Genomic DNA, 12,773 nt, shown 5'->3' with positions numbered 1-12,773 from the left:
ATGTTATATAATACTGTTCTTACTAAAAGGTCATTATTTATTTATTTATTTATGATAGTCACAGAGAGAGAAAGAGAGAGAGGCAGAGACACAGGCAGAGGGAGAAGCAGGCTCCATGCACCGGGAGCCCGATGTGGGATTCAATCCCGGGTCTCCAGGATCGCGCCCCAGGCCAAAGGCAGGCACCAAACCGCTGCGCCACCCAGGGATCCCCTAAAAGGTCATTTTTGCTTGTTTTGATTTTTTAAAAAATTTCGGATCCAGGTTATGTTTATTTTAATTTTTCATTTTATTTCTTTTTAAAGTTTTTCTTCCTCTTATTTCTCCTGCTTTAGCAACCCTCCATCATCTGCCAGAGGAATGGGAAGGAATGAGGGCACTTAGTTTATTCTTTTTAAAAAATTTTCCAAACCAATTGGCTGGATATCGTCAGAAGAGTCACCTTTTCCCTGGTGAGTTTGTTACATAAGGTGGAACCTCATTAATTATAAATATGACCCTGTAGGAACCTAGGTTATGTTTATTACTAAAGATAAGGCCATCTTGGCCTGGTCGTCCCTTTAGGATCTGTGTTGTCCATCCCTGATAACCAGGCTGAGCCTGGCTCATGAACAGGACAGCTCCTTAAAGAGGTACCTTGTTATGTAAGAAAGTTCTGTAGAATAGTGGTGACTAAAATCTCTTTTGGTAAAATGAGGTTGTTAAAGAATTTACATAATAAATCCAAAACTTAGAGATTTGAAGTGTATTGGCATTTTTTTTTCTTTTTTTATTATTTTACTTTATTTTTTTCATCATGATAAGCGTGCTCTTTAATCTCCGTCTCCTATTTCACTGCCACCCCCACACTCATCTGCCCCCCAGGCAATCATCAGTCTGTTCTCTAGAGTTAAGTATTTTTAAGTATTTTTTTTGTTTAAGATTTTATTTATTCATGAGAGACACGGAGAGAGAGGCAGGCAGAGACATAGGCAGAGGGAGAAGCAGGCTCCATGCAGGGAGCCTGATGTGGGACTCGATCCCGGGACCGTGGGATCATGCCCTGAGCCGAAGGCAGATGCTCAACCACTGAGCCACCCAGGCGTCCCAGAATCTATTTCTTGATTAGTCATTTCTCTCTTTTTTTCTTTGCTTGTTTTATATCTTAAATTCCACACATAAGTGAGATCATATGATATTTGTTTTTCCCTGAATTAGTTTATTTAGCATTATATTCTCTAGCTCTATCGTGTTGTTGGAAATGCCAGTATTTCATCTTTTTTGTAGCTGAGTAATATTCCACTGACTATACATAACACTTCTGCTTTATCCATTCATCTATACTTGGGCTGCTTCCGTAGTTTGGTTATTGTAAATAATGCTGTAATAAACATAGGAATGTGTGTATCCTTTTGAACTAGTATTTTTGTATTTTTTGAGTAAACACCCAGTAGTATGATGACTGAATTATAGAGTAGTTCCATTTTGCACCAGTAGTACCAGTTTGCACTCTTACCAACTGTACACAAGTGTTCCTATTTCTCTACATCCTCTCTAACACTTGTGGTTTCTTGTGTTTTTTATTTTAGGCTTTCTGACAGGTATGAAGTGATATCTGATTGTAGTTTTGATTTGCATTTCCCTGATGATGAGTGATGTTAAGCATATTTTCACGTGCCTGTTGGCAATCTCTATGTCTTCTTTGAAGAAATGTCTGTTCATGTTTTCTGCCCATTTTTTAATTGACTATTTGGTTTCTGGGGGCATTGAGTTGTATCAATTTTTTTTTTTATGTATTTCAGATACTAACCTTTTATCAGATAGTCCATTTGCAAATATTCTCTCCCGTTCAGGAGGTTGTCATTTAGTCTTGTTGATTGTTCCCTTTGTTGTACTTTCTTTTTGGGAAATAAGAACTTTTTCTTGCAAGCTCAGCTATTTTTAAATATCTTTTTTTGAAATAATTTGAGTTTGTTGAAAAATTGTAAGAATAACTTCTGAGATCTCTTATCTATATTTACCAATTAATGTCCAGTCACATTTGCTTTATTATACTTGTTCTCCCTCTTTCTTTACTTTCCCTCCAAATGATATTTTTTTCTGAACCATTTGATACTAAAGTTGCAGACATTATGCTCTTTTGTACTCCAATATTCTTCAGTGAATATTTTCTAAGAATTGGGATGTTCTTCTGCATAACCACCGAACAATGTGAAATTCAGAAAATTTAACAGTCTTCTTCCTGTGTTTCTCCTTTGCTATTTATACAGAACAGGTCACTTCTGACACTTCTAGTCATCAAATGTATGGGGATTTTTCCTACAGCAAATAATTCTGCTACACCAGCTGACTCTCCTGCAATTCTATTCAATTCTGACACTGTCTACCTGAAGATAGTGTCAGAGTCCATGGTTAAGGCCCTAGTCCCTTGAGACAGCTCCTCACTTTAGTGCCAAAGGCAAGTGGTACATTTCCAGGTTACCCATAACTTCTGTCCACGTTGAATGCAAATCAGAGGCAGATTTGATGTTTTGCCAAAGCAGCTCACAGAACTCAAGGAAACATCTATTTATGTGTACTAGTGTTTCATATAATAAAGGATAGGATAAATGATACATATGTTAGCCAGATAAACAGATAGGGCAAAGTCTGGGAGGGTCATGAGTACAGGAGCTTTTATTTCTATGGAGTTGATAAGCATTATCCTCTGGGTACACAGATATGTTCATCAATCTGAAAGCTCTCTGATCTCCACAATATTGAGATTTTTATTGAGTTTTCATCATGTAGTCATGATAAATTATTAACTACATTTCTAGCCCCTTTCCCCTCCAGAGAATGGGGAGATAAGAATGAAAATTCCAAAGTCTTAATCATGGTTTGGTTTCCTGTGACCAATCTTGATCCAGGAGCCCACTTCATTAGAACAAAAAATATTCCTATCATCCAGAAAATTCCAAGGGACTTAGGAGTCCTATATCAAAACCAGGGTCAAAGGCCAAATATTCACCTAGAAAAAATGGATAAATGAGTAGAAACATATAATCTTCCAAGACTGAATCATGAAGCAATAAAAAAATTCGAATAGACAGTTAACCAGCAAGATTGAACCAGTAATCAAAAACCTTCAAACAAACAAAAGCCCAGGACTACATGGCTTCACTGGTGAATTCTGCCAAACATTCATAAAAGATTTAATGCCTGTTCTTCTCAAACTGATCCAAAAATTTGAAGAGGAGGGATTGCTACTAAACACATTTTATGAGGCCAGCATTATCTTGATACTGAAACCAGACAAGGATACCATATAAAAGAAGAAAGAGAGAGAGAGAGAGAGAGAGAGAGAGAAACAAACAAAGAAAGAAAGAAAAGAAAAAAGAAAAGAAAAGAAAAGAAAATTAGAGGCCAATATCCCTAAAGAAAATAGATGCAAAAATCCTCAAGATTAGCAAACTGAGTTCAGCAATACATTAAAAAGATCATACACCATAATCGGGTGGGATTTAGTCTAGAAATGCAGCAGTGGTTTAACATCTGCAAATCAGTCATTGTGATATATTACATTAACAAAATGAAAGATAAAAATCATGTCATCACTTCAATAGTTGTAGGGAAAAAAGACACTTGACAGAATTCAAGATCCATTTATGATAAAACCTCTGAATAAAGCAGGTGTAGATGGAATGTACCTCAACATAAAAGATCACATATCACAAACCCACATCTGACATTGTACTCAGTGGTGAAAAGCTGGATGCTTTTCCTCTAAGATCAGGAAAAAGACAAGGATGCCCACTCTTATCACTTTTATTTGACATAGTATTTATTAGAAGTCCTTGCTGGAGCAATTAGGCAAGAAAAAAATTAAAAAAATAAAAGGCATCCAAATTGTAAAGCAAAAGGTAAAACTTTCATAATTTACAGGTGACCACCCAGGCACCCCAACATTTTAAAAAAGATTTTAAGTAATCTCTACACCCATTGTGGGGCTTCAACTTACAACCCTGAGATCAAGAGTTGCTTGCTAGCCAAGCATCCCAACATTTTTTTCTTCAACACATGATGTTCTTTTCCCTTTGTAATTAATAATCAGTGGTGAAATACTTTGTATGTTAAAATCCTTTTTCTCATCAAAATTTAACCAATAGTTTTAGCTCTGATGATGATTTTTTCTTGAATCAGTTATTCCTAAGATGGTAAAATGCTTTTCAAAGTCTGTCATTTTCAACATTTATTAGATGTCATTCTGCTGTAAGTTTGTTTTCCCTTATCCATTTATCAATCTATCTATTCTTACTGCCAACACTTCTGACACCAAATGTATGTATTTTCTACACCAAGCAATCATCCAGTTCTCTGTGGACACCAATTTTGTGTTCTACAAGTCAGTTCAATTCTGACGCTATCTGGAGTTAGCAAGACCCTATAGGTTAAGGGCTCAGTTACACGAGACTGCTCCCCGTTTCAGAGCCATCATAAGTCCAGACATCCCATAATTCTGACCAATTGGCTATAAATCACAGGTTTCCACAATCGCTCCTTGGGTTCAGTAATTTGTTAGAATGGCTCAGGAGATAGGTTATTTACTATTACTGATTTACTATAAAGGATACAACTCAGGAACAGCCAAACAAAAGAGATGTATAGGACAAGGCATGGGGGAAGTGGTATGGAACTTTCATGCCTTCTCTGGGCATGTCACTCTCCCAGCACCTTCATGTGTTAAAAAGAAACCCTGAAAGTTCTCCGAACTCTGTAGTTACTATGGAGATTTCATTATGTAGGCATGATTGATAAAATCATTGGCCGTTATTGATGAACTCCTTTTCTAGCCTCTCTTGCCTCCTTGGAGGTCCTGAGGTGGGACTGGAAGTTTTCACCCTTTAATCGTACGTGATCTTTCTGATGACCAGTGCCCTTCCTGAAACTATCTGGGAGCACCTCAGCCAAGAATCATCATCTCATTTGTACTACCAAAGTCACTGTTAACACTAAGGAAACTGCTAGGGATTTAGAAACTCTTTTGCTGGAGAATCAGGAATGAACACCAAATGTTTATTATATCACAGTATCACTATCTAATCTATCTAGTTAGTATAGACTTGATTTTTTTTAGTGAATTACATTAGTATCTTAAGGGTTTATTTTTCTTTAAGTAAATTATAGTGACTTTTTTTCTACTTTGACGTGACTTACTATGAGGAAATGAGCTAAAATCAAAACCAAAGGTCTTCTATTTAGCATTCTTAGTTTTTTAAGAACAGAGATGACCTCAGATGTGTTGTCATTTTGAAGCTATACCGTAAGGATGCACATAATGAGAGGAAAAGGACAAATCTGAACAATTTGGCAAGACCTCTGGGAACCTAGGGAAAGTCAGACTGTGAGATTTTAGTCCTATTTTCCCTTTCCCCAAACAGGAACAAATAGAACAATTATGTAAGCCTCATGGCTCCTTGGAGGACATTCTGAGACTCTCAGAAGGTTATGGATTCTTGATTATCTTGTCCATGTAGTTCACAGACCTACCAGTAACCTGACTTCTTTTTAAGTCTTTCTGCTTTTTTCCCTACTCTTAACTGTCTGGTATATCCATAATTGCTGAGAAAAAGACAGAGAGGGAGAGAGGCATGAGAAGTTGTCACCGTTGCTGCTTGGGCAGAGCCTCCCCCACCAAAACCCTCGTAGTTTGCTTAACAATCTTCGGACTATGTCAAGTGCCCATTCCCAGTTCACTCAGGTGTATGTATGGAGTCATGATTTTCAGAACACATTCCTTTTCATGGAATGTCCTATGGCTAGCTCCCTTGTAATAGGGTTGTTGGAGAGGGCATTTTCCCTAAGTCACTATTATGGATATAGTTTACAAGATGTATCTGCATCCTAGTTCTTCACCCTTTCAGAACAGAGCCTTACACTGTCTATAGGCAATATATAAGCTAAGTGATTGACTTTCTGAGTTATTTTCAGAATATTAATATGTGATATTTATTTTAATTTAGTTTCAGTAATGCTGGTGTAAAACTTAGACAAGGATTTTCAATAATGTAATATCTGGTATTCATTGAAAGTATTATGAAAGCATGATTGTTAATTAAGTTTGCCTCATTAATTTAGCCTGATTAAGAGGTATAAATATAATTGTATATTTCCTTATACTTTCGTGTTACTACAATGATATCATTTAGTATTTTCCTTAAAAGAGCTATTTAGTACATTCTTTGAAAATCTGTGTAGACTAGACTGTTTGCCCTTAACATTTTCCAGAAGCCCAAAATTGACTTCCCACATTGTGTAATTTGCTTCTGAAAATTTTCTGCATTGAGTTTCACTTGTTCATGTGTTCTTGTAATTTAATATGACTGAAATATTAATAACTAATTGTTTAAAGTAGAATAATTCAGTTAATTCCATGTATAATTAAAAAATTTAAATACATTAACATTTCACAACAGTCTGTGATTGGGATTAGAACTGTTTGTGTTTGCTATTCAAATACTCAGTATAATATTTGATATTTGGATAAAATGCTATTTTCATATTAAGTATATTTGTTTAAAATTTTAGAGGGTATATACTAGGGAGCTTGGAAAATTTTCATTTAACATAAAATTATTTGATTATTTTCAGATATTAAAAATACAGAACAGTTTTTTGGAATCTCACAGGCTTATATGATTTTGCAGGTTTGCATCCTTTAATGATATGTGTCTTTTTTCTGTCATACATAAAACATTTGATCTCTAGGTTTTGCTCAAAATAGAATAAAGGATGGGAAAAGTGAGATGAACTACCCTTTCAGTTCTTTTCTAGAGAACATAAAACTATCCCATTTCTTTTAAGCAGACTGTCCCAAATGATTAACTTTATTTCTTTTTTTTTTTTTTTTTTTTATGATAGTCACACAGAGAGAGAGAGAGAGGCAGAGACACAGGCAGAGGGAGAAGCAGGCTCCATGCACCGGGAGCCCGATGTGGGATTCGATCCCGGATCTCTAGGATCGCACCCTAGGCCAAAGGCAGGCGCCAAACCGCTGCGCCACCCAGGGATCCCTGATTAACTTTATTTCACAAGAAGAAACACATCTTTATTTTAAAGTACAATACTTGGGATCCCTGGGTGGCTCAGCGGTTTAGTGCCTGCCTTCAGCTCAGGGCGTGATCCTGGAGTCCCAGGATCGAGTCCCACGTCGGGCTCCTTGCATGGAGCCTGCTTCTCCCTCTGCCTGTGTCTCTGCCTCTCTCTCTCTCTATCTCATGAATAAATAAATAAAATCTTAAAAAAAAAGGGTACAATACTTTTGTACATTGCGTGAATTGTTAAATGTGTTGACTTTTTAAAAAGCTGCCTGACGGAATCAACTATTTACAACAGGCCCAGGCCAGCCAGAACTACTCGCGAAGAGCATATAGACTTACTGAAGTTGAAACTACAACAAAGCAAGATTATTCTAGAGACATGAAGTCTGAGTTTTGGCTTCAGGAAATATCACTTTGAAATTACTCTCTAGGTAGAATTAAATAAGAGTTTGAAATATGTATTTAAAATGAATGAAGTTGCTATATACTCAATAGAACTCATTGCCAAAGGATTTTAAAAACATTTTGGTTACTGTTGTTTTAAATGCTTTAAGAATGTTTGAAACTGAATTGTGGAACTACCTTATAATGAAGGCTTTAAAAGAACATGGTCTTTCCCTGCTGTGAAAATGTGATTTTTATTATAAGTTGATTATGAGAAAGCTGTTAACTAGTGATATTTAACCTGTGTCTGACTGAAAAGATAAAATTACTTAACTGTCTGCCTATAAAAAGAAAATAAACTGTCAATGCCAAATTATGAATCATGCTTCTCATTGTTATGAACAACTGTAATGTAACAGTGAAAAGTTAAAATAGGAGTCTAGGATTCATGGTTATTTTCAGAATTCTTATTATTTTTTTATTTTATTTTTTATTTTTTTATTTTTTTTGAATTCTTATTCTAAGTGATGGAAATGATCATTTAATATTAGGAGCATTCTAATTGTTTTATATTATCTATAGGTTATATATGTACATATACACACAAACTATTTGCTATATATGTATAGTATAATTTTATGTATATACTGTATACTATATGAGATATTCTTATACTATATTTTAATATACAGTACATATACTATATATTGTATAAGGTATGTGTGTATATATATATATATATACACATAGTGTATGTTTATTTATGTAGTGTGTGTGTATATAGAGGCAGAGACTGAGGCTGATAGATACACTGTATAGTGTATACTACTGTATAGTAGAGAACAGTGCATTTGTAGGCTATTTCTATTATGTCATATGGAGAAATAATTATATCAGTAGTCCTAAGTCTTTCGTTACAGCAGTTATCTTCTAAGTAGGACTTCTTTGCCATATATTTTAAGGTTGTACAATATAGAATTACTGGTGGCAGTTGTGTACATTTATCTTTTCATTTTAGCCCTCTACCTAACAGACTATTGTCAAAGGACACTATTTTTTTTTTTTTTTTAAGTAGGGTCCGGAAAAAAAAAAAAAAAAAAAGTAGGCTCCGTTCCCAACATGGTATGGGGCTTGAACTCAGGACACTGAGACTAAGAGTCACATGCTCTGCTGACTGAGTCAGCCAGGCACCCTATCAATGGATACATTTCAAAAGAGAATGTGATCATGACTTTCATACACATATAAAATGAATATATGCCAAAAATTATATTTAATTCATTAATTAATGGTATTATATTATTACAGTTCAAAGTACCATATGTTTATGGTTAAATAAGGGAGGCTGAAATGAATGTACAAGTGAATGCAGAACAGATAAAACTGATCAGTATCTGCTGGACAATAATCAGGACCAATTTGCATTTCTATGGACATGTTTGTATTATTAATTTCTACAAGTTAGCTTCTCTCTCTACAGAGTTATAAAAAAGTCTAGTCAATGACAAATAAATGCCTGACTAGTCAATACACCGATTAAATTTCAGCCTTTCACAGTTTTTCCCTAACTGTTCAGTACTGTTTTCGTCTTTGGTATTTTATATTAATTTGATTTGATTAGTTGCAAGAGAGACATTGTTTCATGCCTATCTATTTCAGTTTAGTCTTGTAAATTCTGTGAGGGCAGGTGCTCAAAAGTCCACGCATCTGTAAATCAATAAAATGTCTTGGATGTAAATACAAAATTTGAATGATTTAAACCTGTGTCCTTCAGAAAGTAGAAGAAAATAAGGTTTTTATAAATCTAACATTCATTGTAATGGAGGAGTCAAGTTATTTGAAGGAATCTAACAATGAATACTTTTGAAAAGCAAGAATTCTCTTCTAATGGAATTAATTCCTCGTCTTTTTACTTTATAAATGAGAGCTTTGTATATCACATTTTAAGTTGGGTGTAACTTTAACTCCAAAATAATTAGAAGCACTGAACCATGAATGAAGCAAGTATGGCATGTTATATTTATGAAATCCTCATATTGTATGATTTTGCTCCAATGCTTGCTGCTTTGCCAATCATTATACTTCCCTTTTAAAATTAATAATAATATATTAGAACTTAGAGTTATATACCCTTCTCATTTTGAGGAATACTAAGTATGATGAGATAAACTCTACCTATATCTAGCAGTTAGACTGTGAGCCAATCAGATAGTCTTGCTTAGGACATTGACTTTTAAGGGAGTGCTGGATATTAAAATAGTTAGATTAGATGATGTAGATGATGGAGTAGTTTCAGCAGTATGTGTGTAGAGAGTGGAGATTAAGTATTCAGTGGGTCTCAGGGCTACGGGGCCTGAGTTTATGGCTTAGGATTTTCATCATACTTTGCCTCCTTTGATTTCCTTTGCAGCCTGATTCTCTGGGCTTCCATTGATTCTATAATCTAGTTGTTTTTTTTGCCATCAGTTTCTTTTATGCTAAAGTTAGCTGGACTTGGTTTCTGTTGTTAAAAGCCAAAATAAAACTCTAGTAGAAGAAACAATCAAGTACATGATTATGTTTCTAGTTATATGATCATTTCAAATTTACATAGGACAAAGTGAAGTATATATCATTTTATGTGGGAAAAATAGAAACAATGCCGAAATAATTAGGTTGCTGAATTGTAACCTAACAGATCACATGAATCAATTTATGGCATAATAGTATAACTATGAATATATCATTTTGAAGTATTGTAATCCATCTTTTACCTTAGAGCCACATGCCCAAGAATATCCTTTGAATATTTAAAACTTCTCTGGCATCTTAAAATATTAGCTGCTTCTAGTAATAGTGGAGTAGCTCGTATTGAACTAATCCTCCTGCAGAAAACCATTATAAATTCTGGACAAAATACAAAAACCCCACAACTCTGAAGGCACTGGAGAGTGACCATAAGCAGGCAGAAATGGAAGGGGAGTCAACACTTGGAAAGAGAGAATAACACTGCATAAACAAAAAAGAGATTCTATTGCCAGCAGACCTGCATTACAAGACATGCTGAAGGGAGTTCTTCAGGTTGAAGGGAAGTGATACCAGATGGAAACTTGGATTTTCCAGAGGAATAAAGAGCACCAGAAATGGGAAGTATGTGGGTAAATGTATTTATTATTCCCCAATTCCTTTAAAGCACTGTGACCATTTAAGGTAAAAAGTATACTACTGTATTGTGAGGCTTGTGGCATATGCAGATGTAATATCTACAATGATTATAGCATAATGTTGAAGAAGGGAAATTGCAAGGTTCCTGCATTTTCATGAAGTAGTACAATATTAACTCTTAGTGGACTGTTAAAAGTTAAGGATATATGTTGTTATCCTTAGAATAATCACTAAAAATGCAAAGAGGGATTGCTAAAAATATGAGTTTAGCAGTTTACAGTGTGCTGGCATGCAGCTGAATCCAGATTTCAAAAAAGGATGACAATTGCATTTAAATGATTAGATTTCAAACGATAACTTTTAAATAGGGTTGAAAATATTAGCAGCCTGTAAAAAGCACTGAATAATCCAGAAACTCTCTGGTAAATAGTACTAATTATTCTTAAAATTTATTGAGTGCTATGTATCAGCTTTGTATTAAGCTCTTTACATATATTATCACATTTATTCATTACAACATCCTTAATAGGGTAGTTGCTATTATTAGTTCCATTTTACCATAACTGAGGTATTAAATAATGTGGTATTAAATATTTGCCCAAGGTATCGTAGCAGTAAGTGGCAGAGGCAAAATTTGAACCCAAAATACCTGACTTTAGAGCTTGTGCTTCTAACTGCTATATTTCCTTAGAAAAATGACACCTGAATTAAGCTTCATGCCTGACATATTGCAAATAAAAGGCAATATTTGAATAAAATTAAAGGTGAAGTATTTGTTAAATTATGAAATATTAGAAAATGTCAGTTCCTATTTCTGATATTCTTGGCATTCTCTTTTCCTCATATGTAATACATACATTTTACTTTCTCCTATATAAACTTGATAATGATCATCTATCTAAGTGTGTTTCCATGGTTAATCTCTGGGGTGGATAATTCCTATCCCAAATTCTCCCATTCTTTGACTTTATTTTGTTCTTTAGTGCTTCCTTTACTTTGATGGCCCCCTCTTTCAATAAATCTGGTTGGAAAACAAGTGCTTCTTATACCGTGGACTAGGAAAAACGAGGGAAAATTTTGTCATTCAGAGGCCATGGGGAAGAGAAAAATCAGGCTCTTATTTAGGGCGGGGGAGGACATAAAGTTATATTGAATGCCCTTGAGATTAATCATGTTTTAGTAAAAGTAGAATTTGAAAATGAGAGCTGTAGATAATTGTGATCTTAGTCTTAGCACCCAGTTATTTCTGTGGTTTGTTTTAGTTGCTGAATATTAAAGTAAGTGGTGAAAAATGTCCCTACTAAGAGAGGGGCAGAGAGTCACTACTACTCTACTGGTCATCCCTTTTCTTTTGTTACCTTGTATGGTTATAACTATGTATAGACACTCGAGCTTTAAGGTATGTGAAAAAGCCTGAAGGGTCTTTTGAACTGCTCATTAGGGGTACTTTCCGTGTTGAAGTCAGGTAGCCTCTCTCTGAAGTCTCTGACTCTCTCTCTGTGTGTCTCTCATGAATAAATTAATAAAATCTTAAAAAAATAATTCTATTATAGTTTAACTTGTTTCCTTATGTTCTAGAGAGCATAGTGGTTGAACCAGCTTCAAAACTCTCAACTCTCCCATGTCTGTGTAATTTTGGGCAAGTTATTTAACCTCTTTGGCCTCAGGTCCTCCTCATATGGTTGTTATAAGGATCAATGATGTAATCTATGTAAAATACCTGAAACATGGCGAACATTTAATAAATATTAGCTATTGTTATTCTACCCATAATGGAAGTAGAAAAAGCTTGTCATTATCTTTTTTTTTTTTTTTAAGATTTTATTTATTCATGACAGACACAGAACAGAGAGAGAGAGGCAGAGACACAGGCAGAGGGAGAAGCAGGCTCCATGCAGAGAGCCCGACATGGGACTCGATCCCGGGTCTTCAGGATCATGCCCTGGGCTGAAGGCAGTGCTAAACCACTGAGCCACCCGGGCTGCCCCTTGTCATTATCTTCTATGGGACACACATTTGTACACTTAAATTTATTACTTCCCAGTCCTGTCCTTTGACAGCTTATTTATTAAAGATTTACTTATGTACTCTAAAAATTTAAACATTTACCTGATGCACGGCATTGTTTAAGTCACGGGCCAGTCAGCCACTAACACTGATGTCTTTTGCCTTTAAGAAACTTAAAAG

At 35.0% G+C, this 12,773-nt stretch overlaps 1 protein-coding gene across 3 annotated transcripts in view; it reads left to right on the top strand.

Annotated features, from left to right (window-relative positions):
- Positions 1 to 12,773, top strand: part of WDPCP (WD repeat containing planar cell polarity effector) — a 426,161-nt gene that overhangs the window by 22,414 nt on the left and 390,974 nt on the right. The window contains exons 1-2 of one of the 3 annotated variants that reach the window (XM_077915603.1): positions 59 to 220; positions 336 to 452. The exons of the other annotated variants lie outside the window; for them this stretch is intronic. The gene's annotated coding sequence lies outside the window, so the exon portion shown is untranslated. Of the gene's footprint in view, positions 1 to 58; positions 221 to 335; positions 453 to 12,773 lie in introns of those variants that run through there. 3 annotated transcript variants of the gene reach the window in all.

Source organism: Canis aureus, chromosome 11, assembly GCF_053574225.1.
Source record: "Canis aureus isolate CA01 chromosome 11, VMU_Caureus_v.1.0, whole genome shotgun sequence".
Taxonomy (NCBI): Eukaryota; Metazoa; Chordata; class Mammalia; order Carnivora; family Canidae; genus Canis; species Canis aureus.
Note: the sequence above shows the minus strand (reverse complement) of the source record. Positions and strands in the feature narration are given on the sequence as shown.